The sequence below is a fragment of the Cibotium barometz genome, chromosome 20, assembly GCF_041138505.1.
Source record: "Cibotium barometz isolate CiBa-2024 chromosome 20, ASM4113850v1, whole genome shotgun sequence".
Classification (NCBI taxonomy): domain Eukaryota; kingdom Viridiplantae; phylum Streptophyta; class Polypodiopsida; order Cyatheales; family Cibotiaceae; genus Cibotium; species Cibotium barometz.
This window is the reverse complement of record NC_141065.1, coordinates 30,249,253-30,269,661: the sequence shown is the minus strand read 5'-3', so window position 1 is coordinate 30,269,661 and position 20,409 is coordinate 30,249,253. Positions and strand designations below refer to the sequence as shown.

The 20,409-nt window shown below is 46.9% G+C and overlaps 1 protein-coding gene and 1 long non-coding RNA gene across 3 annotated transcripts in view; one reads left to right on the top strand and one right to left on the bottom strand.

The window, feature by feature from the left end:
• Positions 1 to 20,409, top strand: part of LOC147627774 (uncharacterized) — a 96,835-nt gene that overhangs the window by 1,414 nt on the left and 75,012 nt on the right. The gene's annotated exons all lie outside the window — the stretch shown is intronic.
• LOC147627775 (uncharacterized) lies at positions 4,896 to 5,633 on the bottom strand. The gene is made up of 2 exons (XR_015268384.1): positions 5,429 to 5,633; positions 4,896 to 5,306 (listed from the first exon to the last, which is right to left on the bottom strand). It is a non-coding gene; the product is annotated as an uncharacterized LOC147627775 (long non-coding RNA).

Genomic DNA, 20,409 nt, shown 5'->3' with positions numbered 1-20,409 from the left:
TCCACACGTTTTTCACGAGGGAAGGGATTCAGACCTTGTCCTCAAGGTTCATAGCGGGTGGTTCATATATGCACTGTGGGGAACCTCATAGTTTGTACCAGCACATGGCTGGATTCTTATTGGGTGATCATTGCCAAAATTACAGCATGAGTATGTTTGTAGGGCCAAATGCATAGAGGCTATGGATAGCACTCAGACCTTTTATGCTTAGTTGTTATGCATCATTCGGGCAGATGTTATACATACTCTTATGGCCACATTGGCAAGTATCCAAGGACCTTCTAGATCTACAGAAGCTAGGCGCACTGCCTACATGAGGAAATGAGACAAATTTTTGTTTTTTTTTGATGTGCCACTCCCTCAGGACTCTCTTGGAACCATTAAATCCCAATTGGTTGTACACACCTTGCCTTCTCGGATGATGTTTGACCAGCCTTTGGCCATGGATTTGTACTTGATAGAAGTCTCTTTTCTCACAAATTGAGAATCTAGAGAGAGAGACACTGATTTAGGCGGCTAATATGAAGTGATTAGACCTAGGGAATGGCCTGAGGCCTTAATTGTTCGATTAAGGTGAAAGGCCCAAAGTGGTTTAAGATTTCTACAAGTAATTGGCCACATGGCAAGCACTAGGTGGGGAGATTAAGCCCACAGGTTGTGAATCTCGCTGTGGTCAATTGAAGCAATCATTTGGCTGAATCAGAGTTTTATTGGATCTGCACCATAGTTGTCAAAAATTGTCCCAACATAATTGGATATGCATCATAGTTGTCACAAAACATCCCAACATAATGGAAACGGCAACACCCAAAGCATTCTGAAAACGGAAAAAAAAGAAAACGTAAACGGATCCCAATGCCATGTCATAGGGTTAGTTGTATTCCATGGACAAGCTTACATGCGCAAGTAGGATTTTGTGCAAGATTACAACACGAGAAAAAGTTATTTGAAGATGCACCACAGTGGCAATGACACTGCGGCACTTGCGATGGTGCTTACGATATTTCCAATGACAACTAGGTAGGACATTATTTTCACAAGTGCAAGCTTAGGAATGTAGCTTTTCCAACTTGCCAACCAATGCTTCCAACATTGTTGTCAACGGGGTTGGAAAGGGTGGCTGCCAAGTTGGGAAACGTCTCAAGTTCAACGGGGTTGGCAAAGGCTTCTTCCGGGCAAAAATGTGAACAGGGTTGAGACCTTGCCAATGCCAAGTTTTGACAACTACGATCGGCATACCCACGTATTTGTGGTGAGGATTGGTTTCAAACCTTAAAGTTGCAGCCAAAAAAAGCTTTCACTTGAATGTATGAACGGATGGTGAGATTATAACTTCCTGGAAATTACAATGGAACTACTGTCAGAATGCACAGCGGAAATAAGAGAACTGATGTAGAGAACAAAACGCATAAGAGAGAGGGAGAGAGAAGCTTTATAAATTCTGCTTTATACACAAGATCTGGTACAAAAAAGTGTGGGGGACCATGGGTGGTATTTATACCACCCACATATACTGGTTGGATAGGAAAAAGGTAGCCGAGAGCTGCTGGACATGCCCACAACTGCAGACAGACAGTCGGTAGGTATTGGACACAAGTCGGCCAGTACAGCTCAAGTCGGCCAGCAAATAACAGCCCCACGACTGGTAAAAATAGGGAAAATACATGGAAAAATAGGGAAAAATGGAGACACACCTAAATGGGTGGGTACACACACAACAATGGCCCTGGTGTGTAATGTACAATCAGGAGATGACTGCTAACTGTTAGAAGTCATCTCCTGTCTATTTGTATACACCAGGGCCTCTGTTGTGGGTGTGCCCGCCCGTATATCATTTTTCCACACTCCCCGTATTTTTTCCCTATTTTTTCCCATTTTTCCTAGTGGTGGGAGGGCTGCCAGATGATGCCAGGAGCACTCCATTGCTGGCCGACTGGATCTTCATCAGTCGTGGGCTTCAGGGCTGCTGGCCGACTGGTTTTGATCAGTCGTGGGCATCAGAATGCTGGCCGACTGCATTTATTCAGTCGTGGGATTATTTTCTCCAGTCGTGGGCACTCTTGCTGCTTTCCGACTGCCCTCTAGGAGATGTATATATAGCCCCTCAGCCCCCACCACTTTCTCATTCAGTTTTTCCAGGATCTTGTGTATAGAGAAGAGTTTACACACCTATCTCTCTGTGTTTCTTGTGCTGTTTATTTTCTGCAGTCTACTTGCTCTTGTCTACCCAAGTTTGGATATCATTGTCGCTGCATATTCTGACATGGTATCAGAGCCCTAGGCTCTAGGAGATCTTGGGCGTTTTTCTGAGCAAGAGGGGGAGCAACAGGTTGCTGATTGGTGGACTGTTTCGGGCTGAACGGGAAGAGAAGGTGCAAGAGGAAGGCGGGCAAAGGTGCTGGACAGCCACTTGCAGATTTTCAGATTTTTTTTCCCACCCACCCACCCTTTCAGGTTACTCTCCGCGATGGCAGATTTACTAGAGATGGCTGAGAAGCACGTGAAGATTCCGACTCTCCCCACGTTTCCTGTAGATCGTCAGTTGGACGGGTCCAATTACGGCATCTGGAAGGTCATGATGGAGTCGGTTCTGGAGTCATATGACCTTGCTGATTTTATTATCATAGGGGTGCCACGGCCCGAAGCTGAGGAAGGGGAGTTATTATCGACGAGGAAGGACTGAGAGGCACAGGCACACATGTGGGATCGTGTCAACGCCAGGGTCCGGTCGTTTATTTTCCTCAATTGCACACCACAAGTGATCAACCATGTGAAGCACATGACGCTGGCGAGAGGCATATGGGAGCACTTGGCTTCTTTGTACAACAGGGTGTCACCCATGAAACGGATATCCTTGGAAGTGCAGATGCGGGTTATGAACCCTGCAAAGTCTTCGACGATGCGGGAACACATTAACAAGCTGCAGGCCCTTCAGCAGGAAGTCCTTCAAGTCGGGAAAGAGATATCATCCGAAGATATGGCCATCACGTTACTTTCCCACTTGCCTGGTCAGTATTCTGCTTTCTATTCCTCGTTGATCACGAGTGGTAGGCTCAGCACCATTACTTCGGAGGAGCTTGTGCCAATGGTCTTGGACCAGGAGGAACGTTTCACGAACCCTCCTCACGGCGGAGGTTCGGAGGCCTTAACTGGTGGAATTTGAGGAGCATTCAGTTGCTCTAAGGGACCGTGAGACAGGCAAAGTTGTTTGGGTCATTGACAGGCTCTCACGTCGGAGATTTGTGGCACTTTCGTTTTGGCCACTTAAATGTGGATGCTTTGCGGCGCGCCTTCCGGAACCAGATGGTGGTTGGCTTGCCAGATGTTGGTAGTAGGCAAGGACGCTGCAGTTCTTGTATACGTGGTAAGCAGCACAGGGAATCCTTTCCGAAGCAGGCTTCCAGGCGGGCTTCGAAACCATTGGAGTTGATTCACACTGACTTGTGTGGACCACAGCAGATTCCATCCTTGGGAGGATCTCTCTACTTCATGCTGCTTGTTGATGATTGTACCAGATTCACGTGGGTCTACTTTCTTCCCCAGAAGGACCAGGCTTTTGCTCGGTTCAAGGATTGGCACGTGATGGTGGAGAAAGAGTCAGGATATCAGGTTAAGACTCTCAGGGCTGATAAAGGAGGTGAATTCTCCTCGACTGTATTTTCCAGGTTTTGTGCAGACCATGGCATCAAAAGGGAATTGGCCAATACCGGATCGCCTTCGGAGAATGGAGTTGTTGAACGTAAGAACAGGACTGTGGTGGAGATGGCGAGGACCATGCTGGAGCATCGTGATCTTCCTCGTCCACTTTGGGGTGAGGTTGTGGCAACGGCTGTCCATACCATTAACCGCTGTCCGACGACTTCTGTACCCCATATGACTCCATTTGAGGCATATTTTGGCAGGAAACCCGATGTCTCGCACTTCCGTGTCTTTGGGAGTGACGCGTATGTACATGTTCCGAAGAAGCAGAGGGGGAAGCTTGACTCCAAGTCCCGCAAGCTGGTATTTGTGGGCATCCACTGTCGAGGAGCCGCTACTTCTTGGAGATCCAGAGGAGTCTGATGATGATTCCCAGTCTATCACTCCAGTTGATCCACCTCAGTCATCACAGGAGGTTGAGCCCCCAGCTGGAGTTGAGCCCCCGCGATCACAGGAGGCTCCACGATCTGTTTGAGTACCTAGGTGGTTGTTAGACACCCTTCGGGAGTCAGGTGTCACGGAGCTACCCTCCGAGTGGACCACAGAGGACGGCCCTCGAAGATCACATCGAGTCCGAGATAAAAGCAACACGGCCGAGCTTCTTCAGGTGAACTATGCTTTGATGTCTCGTATCATGCGGGACAAAGAGCCCTCTTCCGTAAAGGAAGCCCTTTCACAGGATACTTGGAGGAAAGCCATGCAGGTGGAACTTGATGCCATCGAGAAGAACAACACTTGGGAGTTGGTACCATAGTTGCCAGGCATTTCAGAAACGGCAGATATGAAACGGGTTTCATACGTTTTGAAACGTTTCATAAAAGGTAAGAAACGGGTACAAAAAGGTTTCATACAAAATAGAAAAAACATGTATATTTTTTACTTGAAATATACAAAAGAAAAAACTGTTGACATAACTTATAAGAGACCACATTGAATTCATTTCAATAAAAACAAAATACATGTAAGATATGATGATATCACAAATCACGTGGGTGATCATTGATGACTAAACAAAAATCAAAAGCATCACCACGTGGGTGATGAGTCATGACTGAAAATCCAAGATCAAAATAAATAACATGTCCAAAGTTCAAACTAAATAACATGTCCAAATAAAATGATACTGGCAGCTGCTAGCTACCATCTGCATCCTCATCTGCATCCTCATGCTCATCCTCATCTGCATCTTCTGCCTCTGCAGCCTCACTCTCAAGGTCACTGCAGGTAGCCGAGTCCTCAAAGGCCTCATCCTCTAGAGGTGCAGGTGCACCACTAGTACTAGCCTCTCGAGAAGATCGTGTAGTGCGAGCCGGAGCCATGATCTCCTCATAGAGCATAGAATAGATCTCTCTCTCCTCCTGAGGAATGTCGGGAATCTCCTTGCACTTCATGATATCAATCTTATCTGGATTCACTTGGCGAGGCTCAATGGGATGACCCTTTTGTTCTAGCAATCGGAGATTGCAATGACAAAAGACAAGCCTCTCCAATTGTGCTGAGGAGAGTCTATTTCTCTTTTTCGTGTGAAAAAGAGCCCATGTACTCCAGTTTCTCTCACAAGGCCCTGAACTGCAATCCTAGGAGAGAACTCTCAATGCAATCCGTCTCTACATTGTACAAAAAAGAATGTTAAGTTAGAGTCAAAAAGAGAGTAGCATTTGAATGTAGATTTTGAAAGAGTAGGACTCACGAGACAAAGATACAAGATTCAAGAATCAAGAAACCTTACCAAGTTGGGTGTCCCAATACCGTATTTCTCCCACCAAGACACTGGCTCCAACTGTGTCTCCCTGAGCAATGCAGTAGCTCGCCCAAACATATGGCTACCGTTGCGGTAAATGAGAAGCTCATCCTCGAGCTTTCTCATCAGCTGTATATCACCTCCCACTCCCACCAACTTGGTAATGTACTCGATCCTCCTGACTCTAGCTCCTCATTGAGGTATTGCTCCTCATTCCTCCAAAGGGGATGCAAAATGTGAGCAACAGCATGGATTGGCCTATGAAACCAATCCCAACGCTGATTCCAGATCTCCTTAATATCTTGAACTCTACATGTAACATGTGACATACATAAGAGATCAAGATTTATAAAATAACTCAAAGACTAAAGTTAAAGCCCAAGGGTGAGCACCTGTCACGCGACAAGGCAGTGAAATCATTGAGAGCTTCACCAATTCTGTCCATGAACTCATAAAGCAGCCCAATGGTACTTCCCTCCATGTCTGTGAGCCGAAGGACACTATACATGGGCTGAAGTGCCTTCACAAGTCTCTCTGCATCCTGCCACCAAGTATCTTTCATGACCATACGAGAGAATGCTATAGACTTGGGCTCATCCTTGTCCTCCCATGCTGTCCATTCACGACACACAACAGTGCGTAATAAGCCATGTCGCACTCTCACTAGTCTCTCCACCACAATAAACATATATGCAAACCAAGTTTTGGAGGGCTTTAGAAGCTCAAGATCACTATTGGCCCTGTACATGCTCAAAACCTTTGGCCTCTTTGTGACAAAGTTCACCATGATAGATGCAGCTGAAAATACATGGCTCACCCAATCAAGCTTCCCCACATCCTCAATCATCAAGTCAAGGCTGTGTGCTGCACAAGGTGTCCACACAATCTTGGGGAACTCCTCCTCTAACATCCTGCCCATGGATACACGATTGGATCCATTGTCCGTGATCACCTGCACAATGTTATCAGGCCCAATTTCATTGATTGCCTGGCGCATGTGGGACATAATGAACTCCCCTGTAACCACTATCCGTGGCACCGATGCATCTATGGCACGAATGAACATTGTGCCTTTGCAGGAGGACACAAGAATGTTGTACACATTTCTCTTCCGCGCATCTGTCCATCCATCACAAAGCAAAGTACAACCATACTTTGCCCAAGTGGCCTTGAGAGGCTCCATCTCCATCTCCACAGCCAGTTGCTCCTTGTGAAGCTCAGTAGTGCACAATGTCTCGTAGGAGGGGCCATCCCACTCACACCCAATGCGGGAGATAGCTCTCAATGCCTTCTTCCATCGAGGAGTCCTGACAATGTGGAAGGATAATCCACATTGAATAAACAACTTCATCAACTCTCTCGTTGCCTCTTTCATGGCAGCCTTTTGCATCCCTGCTTGTACATGTCCTTTCTTGAACACTGGAAGACTAGTTCTTTTGGCTCGAGGTGCCGAGCTAGAACCACCTGCAACACCACCTGCAACCTCACCACTGGTATCTTCCTCTCTGATACTGCGAGTCCTCTTGGAGACACTTTGACGTGCTTTAGGCTCTCCCAGATTGGGGATATCCTCAAGGGGGATACCTAGCTGCATGGCCTTTCAAGCCTTGAGGCTATCATAGATTTCTTGTGGCACATGCTTACATGGCCCAATGCCGAAACCCTTTGTTTGTGACAAATGTGCCTTCAACCTGGTGACACTGCCATGGTGCTTATCAGCACAAAAGTTGCATTTCCACTTTCCGGAGCCTGAGCCACCATATCTAGACTCGAAGGTGACATTGTTCCAAAGAGAATCACCTGTTCGAGGCATCCTACAAGGCGGGGATAAATGCAGATTGTTGGCCCTGCAAGTGCGACACATAACATAAACTAATCTCAATAGAGCAAGGGTGGACCGTGGAAGATATGCCATAAATATTGATGGAAGAGAAAAAAGTGTGTTGCTTTGTGAGTTGTGCAGAGAAAACCAACTTAAAGCAAAACATGACATTACCCCTTTGGAAGACCTCCACAAGGCCCAAGGACACCAAGGAGCAGGGGGCCGACACAAGCGATGGAAGGAATCGAAGGATGGCACACAAATCGACAAACTCACAGGCGGCCGCCACTGGGAAGCGTGATAAACTGTGCCGTACGATTCACGAAAGAAAACATTTTTTAAGGTTTTTAAAAACTGCATGATGTATGAAACGCGTTTCATACTGTACGAAACGTTTCGTACGTTTTGAAACTGTATGAAACGCGTTTCTATGCAACACTGGTTGGTACCGAGGCCGTCGAAGCGGTCAGTCATTGGTGTCAAATGGGTCTTTAAGACCAAGTACGCGTCTGATGGGTCGGTGGACAAACACAAAGCCAGGCTTGTGGCTAAAGGTTATGCTCAGCGGCCAGGCATCGACTACGAGGATACCTTTGCACCGACAGCGCGGATGACCACGATTCGGACCGTTCTTGCCCTTGCTTCTTCTCAGAGGTGGCCCGTGTACTAGATGGATGTAAAATCTGCGTTCCTTAATGGTGACCTGCAGGAGGAGGTGTACGTTGAGCAGCCTCCAGGCTTTATTGTTCTAGGATCGGAAGGGATGGTTTATAGGTTACGTAAGGCCTTGTATGGTCTTAAGCAGGCTCCCAGGGCTTGGAATCAGAAGATTGATTCCTTCTTTATTCGGACTGGATTTCAGAGATCGGTTGCAGATCCGAACCTGTATCTCTTTCGGGAACGCGGCATGGTCACACTTATCATCCTTTATGTGGATGATCTCATTCTCACCGGTGGTCATGTGGAGCACATTGGAGCAACGAAGGCTGCCTTGTCAAAGGAGTTTGAGATGACCGACTTAGGCTTACTCCACTTCTTCTTGGGATTGGAGGCAGACCCAGAGGGGGTTTTTCGTCTCTCAGCAGTGGTATGTTCATGAGTTGCTTGAGGCCTTTGGGATGGAGAACTGCAAGCCTATTACTTCGCCGATGGACCCGAACACAAAGTTAACCGTTACAGATCCTTGTGAGCCAGTTGATGCCTCGCAGTACCGGAAGTTGGTTGGTTCATTGATCTGGTTGCTGAACACCAGATTGGACTTGAGCTTCTCCGTGGGGCTGTTGAGCTCTTTTATGGAGACGCCATTGAAGACTCATTGGGACGCAGGATTGCGGATCTTGCGGTATCTGCAGAGTACGAAGGATCTGGGACTCTTTTACACAGGAGGGAATGGAGTCAAGCTCCAAGGTTGGAGTGACTCAGATTGGGGAGGAGATCCAGACACGAGGAGATCTACTTCAGGATACACTTTTACCCTCGGCTCAGGAGCAGTTTCTTGGAGCAGCAAGAGGCAGCCTACTATTGCCCTTTCTTCGACAGAGGCAGAGTATCGGGTTGCTTGTGGTGCTGCTTGTGAGGTTGTATGGTTGCGGAGGCTGCTAGGCGAGATTGGGTTTCCACAGAGGGAGCCCACAGTCATCCAGTGCGATAACCAGAGTTGTATAGCTATTGCTCGGAACCCGGTTTTCCATGCCCGGACCAAGCATATAGAGATACAGTATCACTTTGTACGTGAGAAGATCTTGGCGGGTGACATCTTGCTACTTTATTGTTCGACGGAGGACAATGCGGCGGACCTCTTCACGAAGTCTCTACCTCAGGCTACGCTCAGGCGGCACTCCAGCTCCCTTGGGTTGGTTTCACAGCCAGGAGCTGAGAGGGGGTGTTAGAAGTCATCTCCTGTCTATTTGTATACACCAGGGCCTCTGTTGTGGGTGTGCCCGCCCGTATATCATTTTTCCACACTCCCCGTCTTTTTTCCCTATTTTTTCCCATTTTTCCTAGTGGTGGGAGGGCTGCCAGATGATGCCAAGAGCACCCCATTGCTGTCCGACTGGATCTTCATCAGTTGTGGGCTTCAGGGCTGCTGGCCGACTGGTTTTGATCAATCGTGGGCATCAGAATGCTGGCCGACTGCATTTATTCAGTCGTGGGATTATTTTCACCAGTCGTGGGCACTCTTGCTGCTGGCCGACTGCCCTCTAGGAGATGTATATATAGCCCCTCAGCCCCCACCACTTTCTCATTCAGTTTTTCCGGGATCTTGTGTATAGAGAAGAGTTTACACACCTATCTCTCTATGTTTCTTGTGCTGTTTATTTTCTGCGGTCTACTTACTCTTGTCTACCCAAGTTTGGATATCATTTCCGCTGCAAATTCTGACACTAACACCCCCTCTCAGCTCTTGGATGTGGAACCAACCCCACTGAGCTGGAGTGTTGCCAGAGCATAGCCTGAGGTAGAGACATCGTGAAGAGGTCCGCCGCATTGTCCTCCGTCGAACAATAAACAAGGAAGATGTCACCAGCCAAAATCTTCTCACGAACAAAGTGATATTGTATCTCTATGTGTTTGGTCCGGGCGTGGAAGACTGGGTTCCGAGCATTAGCTATACAGTTCTGGTTATTGCACCGGATGACCGTGGGTTCCTTCTGTGGAAACCCAATCTCGCCAAGCAACCTCGGCAGCCACACAACCTCGCAAGTAGCACCACAAGCAGCTTGGTACTCTGCCTCTATTGATGCCAAGGCAATAGTTGGCCGTCTCTTGCTGCTCCATGAAATAGCTCCTGAGCCAAGGGTAAATCCGTAGCCTGATGTAGATCTCCTCCCCAATCTGAGTCACTCCAACCTTGGAGTTGGACTCCATCCGTCGTTCCCCGTCTAGTGTCATAGAAGAGTCCAAGATCCTTCGTACCCTCTGCAGATACTGCAAGATCCGCAATCCTACGTCCCAATGAGTCTTCAAAGGCGTCTGCATGAATGAGCTCAACAGCCCCATGGGAAAGCTCAAGTCCAATGTGGTGTTTAGCAAACCAAATCAATGAACCAACGAGCTTTCGATATAGAGAGGCATCAACCTGCTCACAAGGATCATTCATTGTAAGATTCGTGTTCGGGTCCATCGGTGAAGCCTAGGCTTGCAGTTCTCCATCCCAAAGGCCTCAAGCAACTCATGAACATACCGTTGTTGAGAGACAAAGAACCTTCTCTGGGCTTGCCAAATCTCCAATCCGAAGAAGAAATGGAGTAAGCCTAAGTCGGCATCTCAAACTCCTTTGACAAGGCAGCCTTCGTCACTGCCAAATGACCGCCAGAGAGAATGAGATCATCCACATGAAGGATAATCAACGTGACCAAACCGTGTTCCCGAAAGAGATACAAGTTAGGATCTGCAAACTGATCTCTAAAATCCTGTCTGTAAAAAGAAGGAATCAATCTTCTGATTCCAAGCCCTAGGAGCCTGCTTAAGACCATACAAGGCCTTCTGCAACCTGTAAACCATCCCCTTTGATCCCGGAACCTCAAAGCCTAGAGGCTGCTCAACATACCTCTCCTCTTGCAAGTCACCATTAAGGAATGCGGATTTTACATCCATCTGATATACAGGCCAACGCTGAGAAGAGGCAAGGGAAAGAACGGTCCGAATTGTGGTCATTCTCATTGTCGGTGCAAAGGTATCCTCGTAGTTGATGCCAGGCCGTTGAGCATAACCCTTAGCCACAAGTCTGGCTTTGTGCTTGTCCACCGACCCATCAAACGTATACTTGGTCTTAAAGACCCACTTGACACCAATGATTGACTGTTTTGAGTCTTGACGGCCTTGGAACCAACTCCAAAGTTTTATTCTTGTCTATTTGTCCGGGCACCCCAAATGTGAATCATTTAATATTTATTTTGCTCAGCAACCACCATGCCCACACTTGTGCTGTTCCATTTTCACAGGGTCATGACATACCCCCCTCTTGAAAAATGGCAAGCGTCCGTGATTGCATTCTAGTGATACAGCAAAATATCCAAAGTGAAATATACAATATGGCAAGATCAGCGTCCCAATCTCTCTAAGCCATGCATATGTAACAACATTCACTGCAAACCAATGACGTAGTAGTAGTCTGAAACCGATCCCGTCAAGTGGGAAGGACTCCGTTGGACACCCACACGCTTAATAGCACAACTTTAAAACCACAAATTTGAAATGGACAACTTTAAAACAACTTGAATTTAAATGAACAGAAATGGAAAGATGGACACCAGCACTGGGGCCGGAACGGGCCGACCCCCCCCTCAATATATGATATATTTATTGGGAGTATTTAATGAATACAATGCTCCATGGGTTCTGAGAACCAGATAATGTCCATGTACATATGAAAACAGTACCAAACAAGTAGGCTCGGATTTCGATGAAGAAAAACTCGGAGCAGAACGACCACTAGTGTGGTCCAATCACTACGGTCCTGTGCTTTCACTGGACTCCGCGGAGAGCGCCACACTGGTGTTCCGAGACCACGCACAGACAGGCGCTCTCGTACTAACGCCTGGCTCTCCCGATCTCAGCACCTTTGGACCGAGGTTCGCCCATATAGCTTGGACAACCCGGCACCGAACGGGTGTAGGCCGAGCGGGACGAATCTTTTACCAGATTTAAACATATAATACTTTACTCAAATCTGAAAATCACTTACTTGTAGATGGTTGATAGGAAACCAATACCCATGTGTGCAGTTACTAGCGACGAACACCAAGATGCAACAGCACGTCGAGGGGAGTAGTGGCCTGTAGAAAGATATAGCCTCCTGCAGCCTGCTGGACAGAGGGAGTAACCACCTTGTTGAGAGAGCACAACTGCCTGCAGGAGAGGAGGTGGAGTATGTGCAGCTGTTTGCTGTAGATGGAGCAACACAGCCACCTGGCTTCGAGGAGGAGGTGGTGTAGGTGCCTGCAGGGAAGGTAGGCGCAGCCAGCAGTGGTTTAGGTAGTCCCCTGCAGGTTTCAACGCAGCCACCAGCAGCAGGGTTCAGCCGCCTGTAGAGGGGCAGGCGCAGCAGTAAGGAGGAGATGGAAGACAGCCGCCTGCTGATGGAAGACAGCCGCCTGCAGCAGCAGGTTCAGTCGCTTGTAGAGGGTCAAGCGCAGCCACCAGCAGGAGTATTCAGTCGTAGCAGAGGGTACAGAAGGTACACAGCCTGCAGCAAGAAGGTACAGCCTGCAGTACAGAGGGTACAAAAACAGTTGCAGCCAGCCGGCTGGGGAAAATCAGGCGCCAGAGAGGATGATCGCCGGTTGATGGGAAATCCACGCCAGAAGGAAGCGATCCCTTTTACGCTTGAAGGAGGGAACTTTTTTAATAATATTCAAGTGAAGATAACCTTAGTGTTGTCCACGCTTGCATGTGGGGGATTAGTGGGGGTAGGTGACCATGCCCACCCCCACACTCACTTAAAAGTGAGGCTCCCCACCTTGGCCCCTAAGTGGGTGCCCAAAGGGGGTGCCCACTTTTAAATGAGTGTGAACCCCTAACCTTATAAAACAAAGGGGTTAGAATTTAAATAACATTTAACAACATGTACCATATACTTACCACCTGTTCACATGCACTGAAACTCGTCAGAATACAGAGCAGACTTCACGACTCACTGGCAGGCGTCCCCGCTCAGTAAGTAACACGTCAGGCAGGCAAACACACAAATACATGTCATGCGAAAACAGTTTCAAGCATGCAAATCATGTGTGCATGTGCAAATAGTAACATGGACATATCTCCCGTTCATGGAACATGTACAAAATATCTGTCGGCACAAAACTGGCACGACATAAAAAACATAAAATCCTGGTCTTCCTATGGAGTGACAGTCCCATAGGTAAGACACAGTTCCAGGCACGAGTTTCCCTAGGTGTGACAGTCCCATAGGTAAAACACAGCACGAATACTGGCTCTTCCATGGCGTGACAGTCCCATGGATCGAGCACAGTCCAGGTCATACACGGGTGGCACTGATCTGGCTCCCGTCCATACGACACCATCCTGCTAACACACGGGTGGCACCAGTCTGGCTCCTGTCCATGTCAGCAAAAATACTGGCCTCTTCACACGAGACACCGGCCTGGCCTCAAGTGAACGAGACGCAAAAACTAGGAATGGACCAAATGGTCGGCCAATTGGTGACATAGTCCAAGTTGTATACCACTGTGAACCACACAACCACAACATCCAATGTGACTAGTACACATATATCATAGAAGTCCCATAAACAGATTCAGCCATTAGTACCTTCGGGTGAGACAAAATCTGCACCAAGCGACCTCTAGATGTCATCTGAGCCTGTCTGTATCAAGGGAGTGGAGGTGCTACCCCCCTCTTGAGCATGAGGCAATGCTCCAGACCCATGCTCTGCTGAACCTGAATGAGCCATAACAAGAGTCAGCTCCAACTCAAAGGCATCGAGATAAAGCTGCAAAACCTGAGGTGAATGTGTTAAGTCACCTTCCTCCATCCACTTCGCATCCATCGGTGAATAGTTCTTGAACTTCACAAGATAGCGACGGGAAACTTTACCTCGTACCTTTCTTTCCTTATGTGCCAGTATCTGCTGTGGAATAAGAACCTCATCAAGTTCCTCAACTTCCGGTTGAGCCTCATCTGATACATCCTCAGGCACATCCCCATGGAAAGGTCTAAGGAGACTCACGTGAAATGCATTGTGAATCCTCTAGTGATCTGGTAGCTTCAAGCGATAGGCCACCTCACCAATCTTTTCCAATACCTGAAAAGGCCCATAATAGCGCATGCTCAGCTTAGGGAATAAGTGCTCTTTACCCTTCATCTTCTTGAGTCTAGCCTTTTCAAATCGCAAAAGAACCCAATCACCCAATGCAAACTCTAATGCACGTCTGTGACGGTCTGCTGCTTTCTTTTGCTTCTGCTGAGTTTTCTGGAGTGCCAACTTAACTCTCCGATAAGCTTCATCCATGTTTTCCACATACTGATTAGCCGCAAAGATCTTATCCTTTGTGTGCAAAAGGGGTGGTACCTTCTTCCCTCCTTCCACAATCTCAAAAGGCGCCTTGCCCGTCGAGGTATGGACAGTGTTGTTATATGCAAACTCCACCAAAGGAAGATACTTTTCCCATTGTTGCTTGTGCTCTGACACATAACATTTAAGAAGATCTAACACTGTAGAGTTAGCCTCTTCCGATTGACCATCTGTTTGTGGATGAAATGAAGATGAAAACTTGAGAGTTGTACCCATGTTGTCAAAGAACCCTCTCCAGAACAAACTTGTCATCCGTGGATCATGGTCACTAATGATAGACGTAGGCAAGCCATGATACTTGAAGATGTTCGCCATGAACAACTTCACCATATGATCAACTTTGATCGTCTTATGCACGGGAATGAAATGAGCCTGCTTGCTGAACCTGCATATGATAGTCCAAATGCCATCATTACCCGTTTGTGTCCGTGGAAGATCAAATATAAAATCCATGGTAATGCTCTCCCAAGGTCTATCTGGAATAGGTAAAGGCTGTAGTAACCCTGGTGTCTTTTGACGGTCAAACTTTACCTTCTGACAAACGATGCATTGCCTAACAAAAGCATCAACATCTCTTCTCAAGGTTGGCCAATAAAAGAAAGTCTCCACTGCTTTTACCGTGGCGTCAATACCTCTATGACCTGCATACGGCGGAGCATGACTTTCAATCATAACCTTGAGCCGCAATTGCCTGGTAACACAGTCTACCATGCATCAACAAAAACCCATCTCTGAGAGTATAATGGTCATGCCGTTGACCCTCAGACATCTGATCATACAACTTTCCAAAGTCCTCATCATGGGCATACTGCTCTTTTATCTCATCAAGCTCATGATGATAAGCAAGTGAAACTGCTGAGACCTGTGGCTTGCGTGACAAAGCATCTGCCACAACATTCTTTTTGCCTTCCACATGCACAATTTGGAAGTGGAACATAGACAAAAAGTTTGCCCATCGCATATGCTTCTCTGAAAGCTTAGTTTGCGTGAGGAAATAACGCAAGGTCTGATGATCTGTCTGCACAGTGAAATCAGCCCTAAGCAAATAGTGTTTCCATGAGAAAGAGCATGAATTATAGCCAACATCTCTTTCTCATAAACCTGTAAATGCTTCTCGGCATCCTGCAATATTCTACTCTCATAGGCTATCACATGTCCTTCCTGCATGCGAACTGCCCCAATGCTGTTTCCACATGCATCACACTGGACAACAAAAGCCTTTCGGAGGTCTGGTAATACCAATACTGGATCCGAAGTAAGCTTTTCTTTAAGCTTTTTGAAGGCTGTAATTTCCCGATCAGCCCATCTAAACGGAGTTGCCTTCTTTGTTAAGGCATGAAGGGGCGAAGCAATTTCAGCAAAGTACCGTATGTTCCGCCTATAATAGGAACACAATCCCAAAAAACTGCGTACATCATGCACGGTCCTCAAATCTGGCCAATTAAGAATTGCTTCCACCTTTGATGGATCCATACGGACTCCATGCTTGGACACAATATGCCCCAAGAAGTGTATCTCTTGCAAGAAGAACTCACTCTTCTTGCCATTAATAACCAGCCTATGGTTTCGGAGTTCTGCAAACACAATGGCCAAATGCCTTCTATGTTCCTCCTCAGTTTGTGAATGCACAATCATATCATCAAAGAATGTGTCCACAAACGCTCTATGAGGCCGAAAAATCCTGTCCATCATTCTGTTAAATGTGGCAGGTGTATTTGTCAAACCAAAGGGCATAACCAAGAACTCATACAACCCAAACGTGGTTCAAAATGCTGTCTTATGCACATCCTCGGGTCTAATACGTATCTGATGATACCCGCTTTTCAAGTCAATCCGACTAAAGACTGTGGAGCCCTGTAAGCGGTCCAAAATATCATCGATCCTCGGAATGGGGAATCGATTCTTGATGGTATTCTTGTTCAGCGCCCTGTAATCAATACACATGCGCCAAGAACCATCCTTCTTTTGCACTAAGAGTACAGGTGAGCAAAAGGGTGATGAGCTAGGCTGTATCAACCCTTTATTCAACAGCTCCTGTACCTGACTCATAATTTCTTCTTGTTGGGCTGCACTAACACGGTACGGCGGTCTATTTGGTGGAGTACTATCCGGAATTAGATCAATGGCATGATCTTCTGGCCTTTCCGGAGGAAGTTCTCCTGGCAATGACTCGGAAAAACAATCTTGGAACTCACATAAGAAATCAGTCATGTCCTTATCTAACATAGACAAATTAGACTTAGACTCATCATCTTTTGCATCCTTTACATAAATCAAGTACGCGGAAAGATGCTTTTTCATTACTGATGAAATTGCCGAAGCTGATACAATAGGAACAGATTCCCCCTTTAGCCTTACATCCAAAACATGTTCTTTCCCTCTATGAGTCAAAATGATCTTCCTATTGTATGTATCCACCACCGCATGTACTCTGTGGCACCATGGCATTCCCAACAAAACATCACATCCATCAAGTGGCATGATGAAAAACTCTTTGCTGTCCACATAACCCTGCAAATGAAGCCTGAGCTTCCCAATAATAGGAGTGACGGATTCTGCATACCCAGGACAAGCCATGTTAGCCTCATATAATGGCCCCATCTCCTCTGCACGGATCCCCAATCGGCCAGCCAAATCCGGTGATTAAATTTGGCTCTAGCACTTGTGTCAAAGAATATCAAGGCATTTTGATCTCTCACTCTGCCCCATGCCCTGCACAACTCTGTCTCTTCACCACCTGGCTGTTCCCCAACAAGATCAGGAACTAACCCTGCAGAAGGTTTTGGTTTCTTTGACTTGGGCTCTCCTTTGGTGTCAGAGTCCTTTTGGGACTTTCTCTTGGGACAATTAAAAGACATATGTCCCTCTTCTGTACAGTAAAAACATTTCCCAGCATCCATCAAAGCCTGTCTCTCCTCAGGAGTTCTCTTGGGCATTGGCAACTTCTTATACCGCTTCTCAGTAGACCCTTTAGCATCACGCGAAGCATGCCCCGACTTTTCAGATTTCTTGCTCGAATTCTTACTGCCTTTAAATCCAGATGAGACTCCAGTGAGTATTCATTACATCCACCTCAAAAGTAGATGTGAGCCATACGGAAGAGAACACATGTTTAAATTGTACCCAAGTAGATGGTGCTATGCCCTGCAAAAGAAGAGTAGACCACCACTGCAATGCATTGCCTTTGAGAAAAGTCGCAGCTTTTAGAGGACTCCGTGTAATTACCACCAGAAAAAGCAGCATCAAACTGCTGTAAAAAGGTAAGTGCTTTTAACACAAACGTATTAGAAGAGAACTCTCCTCCTTTGTCAGCCCGAAGAGTCTTTATCTGCAATCTAGACTCCTTCTCCACCATAACATGCCACTCCGTGAACCGAGCAAAAGCTTGGTCCTTTTGGGAAAGGAAATAAACCCATGTAAATCTGCTACAATCAACAAGCAGCATAAAGTACAAAGAACCGCCCAAGGATGGGGTTTGCATAGGTCCACACAAGTCAGTGCGTACCAACTCCAAAGGTTTTGAAGCCCACGTATAGCCTACTTCGGAAAAGATTCCTTGTGCTGCTTACTACGGATACAAGAACTACAACGGCCCTGCCTATTGCCAACATCTGGCAAGCCATCCACCATTCGGTCCCGGAAAGCCCGTCACAATGCATCCACATTCAAGTGGCCAAAACGGAAGTGCTAGAAGTCACCGATCTGAGTGCTTGTCAGAGAAGAGAGTGCTGAGAGTTTGTAAATACCATTCTCCACTCCGCCTTCCCATACAACCTGGCTCGTTTGTGTCCCGTAGAGCAACAGAATGCTCCTCAAAACTCCATCCGGAAGCTAGTCTTGCAAACTCATGCACTGACAATAGATGAAAACCAAGTGCTGGGACGTAAAGAACACGAGAGGAATGCTTCCCCCCTTTGCCATCGGGAATAATCTCCATCTTGCCCTCACTATGAATCGGTATAGTGGAATTGTCGCCAATGAAAATGCGACTGGATTGCCGTTTAAGATCTTGCAATAACTCTCGGGAAGGAGTCATGTGCCTGGAAGCACCACTATCGAGAATCCACTCCTGAGTATCCCTAGCGGTGAAACCAACTGCCTTCTTACTCGAAGAAGATGAAGCATCTGTGTCCAAAATCTCCAAGTGTACAAAAGCTGGAGTCTTGGCAGCAGCTGAAGCTAAAGAATCAGCATTCTTCTTGGTACTCCGCTTAGGACATTTCCTCCAATAGTGGCCTTTCTTGCCACAATTGTTACAGATCTGCTTGGCCTTCACATTATCACACTTTGAATCGTGCTTCTTCTCAGAAGACTTCTCTGATGAAGACTTCCCTTTGCCCTTGTTGTTACGGCCTTTCGACCGTTGGCCAGTAAAGAACTCAGAACCTCCGCCCTCTGGAGGATTCGTAAAACGCTCTTCCTGGTCCAAGACCATAGGCACAAGCTCCTCCCATGTGATGGTGCTGAGCGTGCCATAGGTGATCAAAGAGGAGAAGAAAGCTGAGTACCGAGAGGTTAGATGAGACAGCAAAGTGATGGCCATGTCCTCTAAAGATATCTCCTTTCGAGTTTGAAGAACCTCTTGTTGAAGAGCTTGCAACTTGTTGATGTGCTCCCGCACGGCGCATTGTCGAAGACTTTGCAGGATTCATCACCCGCATCTGCACTTCCAAGGAGATCCGCTTCATGGGTGATGCCCTGTTATACAGAGAAGCCAAATGTTGCCAAATCCCTCTGGCCAGCGTCATATGTTTGATATGATTAATTACTTGTGGTGTGCAATTAAGGAAGATGAAAGAATGCACACGGGCATTGACACGATCCCATAATTGTGCCTGAGCCTCTTGTTCTTTCCGAGTAGAGGGTAAAAGCTCCCCGTCCTGCAACTCCGGCCGTGGAACACCAACCACAATGAAATCAGCCAAGTCATAAGACTCCAAGACAGACTCCATCATTACCTTCCATATGTCGTAGTTGGTCCCATCCAACTGTCGATCCACTGGGAATGTGGGGAGAGTAGGGATCTTCACGTGCTTCTTAGCCATCTCAAGCAAGTTTGCCATCTCAAGGGTTCACAAGGTCTTGTGAAGAGAGGGTGGGTGGGGAAAAAAATGAAGAAGTGGCTGCAAATAATATGCAAGGTGGCTGTCCAACGGTGATGGCCGCCTTCTACCCGATCTCCAAGTCCCGAACAGCCCAAGCAATCTCCAATCAGCACCACAAATCAGCAAACCCTCAAGCTCTCACTGTCTCCAAGCTTCAAGCCACCTGGGGCTTTGATACCATGTCAGAATGCACAGCGGAAATAAGAGACAATTGATGTATAGAACAAAACGCAGAAGAGAGAGGGAGAGAGAAGTTGTATAAACTCTGCTCTATACACAAGATCCGGTACAAAAAAGTGTGGGGGACCATGGGTGGTATTTATACCACCCACATATGCTGGTCGGCCAGGAAAAACGCTGTCGACAGGCTACTGGACATGCCCACGACCGCATACAGACAGTTGGCCAGCAAAAGTGCAGTCGGCCAGGTATTGGACACAAGTCGGCCAGTACAGCTCTAGTCGGCCAGCAAATAACAGCCCCACGACTAGTAAAAATAGGGAAAATACATGGAAAAATAGGGAAAAATGGAGAAACACCTAAATGGGTGGGCACACCCACAACAATGGCCCTGGTGTGTAATGTACAAACAGGAGATGACTGCTAACAACTACATATAGACTTTCGGACTCAATTCGCCTTGCATGAATCGCACATTCTTCAATACATGAACTTTGCGGGAGTCAAAAAGTGGTCACTTTGAAGTAATTTCAATCGTCATGGGATATAATATTGTCCAAGATACTTCTCTTATTTGCAAAGAATCACACTTACATTCCTTGGCAAAAGGGAATGCCCCCCTTGCAACTAAAACACTTTGTTTAGATATCCAATGTGATATTTTGTCACGTGCACACCCTATTGGTTGTACAAGTGACATGGCATCGTCTAGGCATTATAAACATTTATCAGATATTATTTAGACATTTAGGAGTCATTATCCAAGTATTGTCCAGGCATTCTCAGCATGTATGGGACTGGTTCAGCCCCATCTTCAGCACATAAG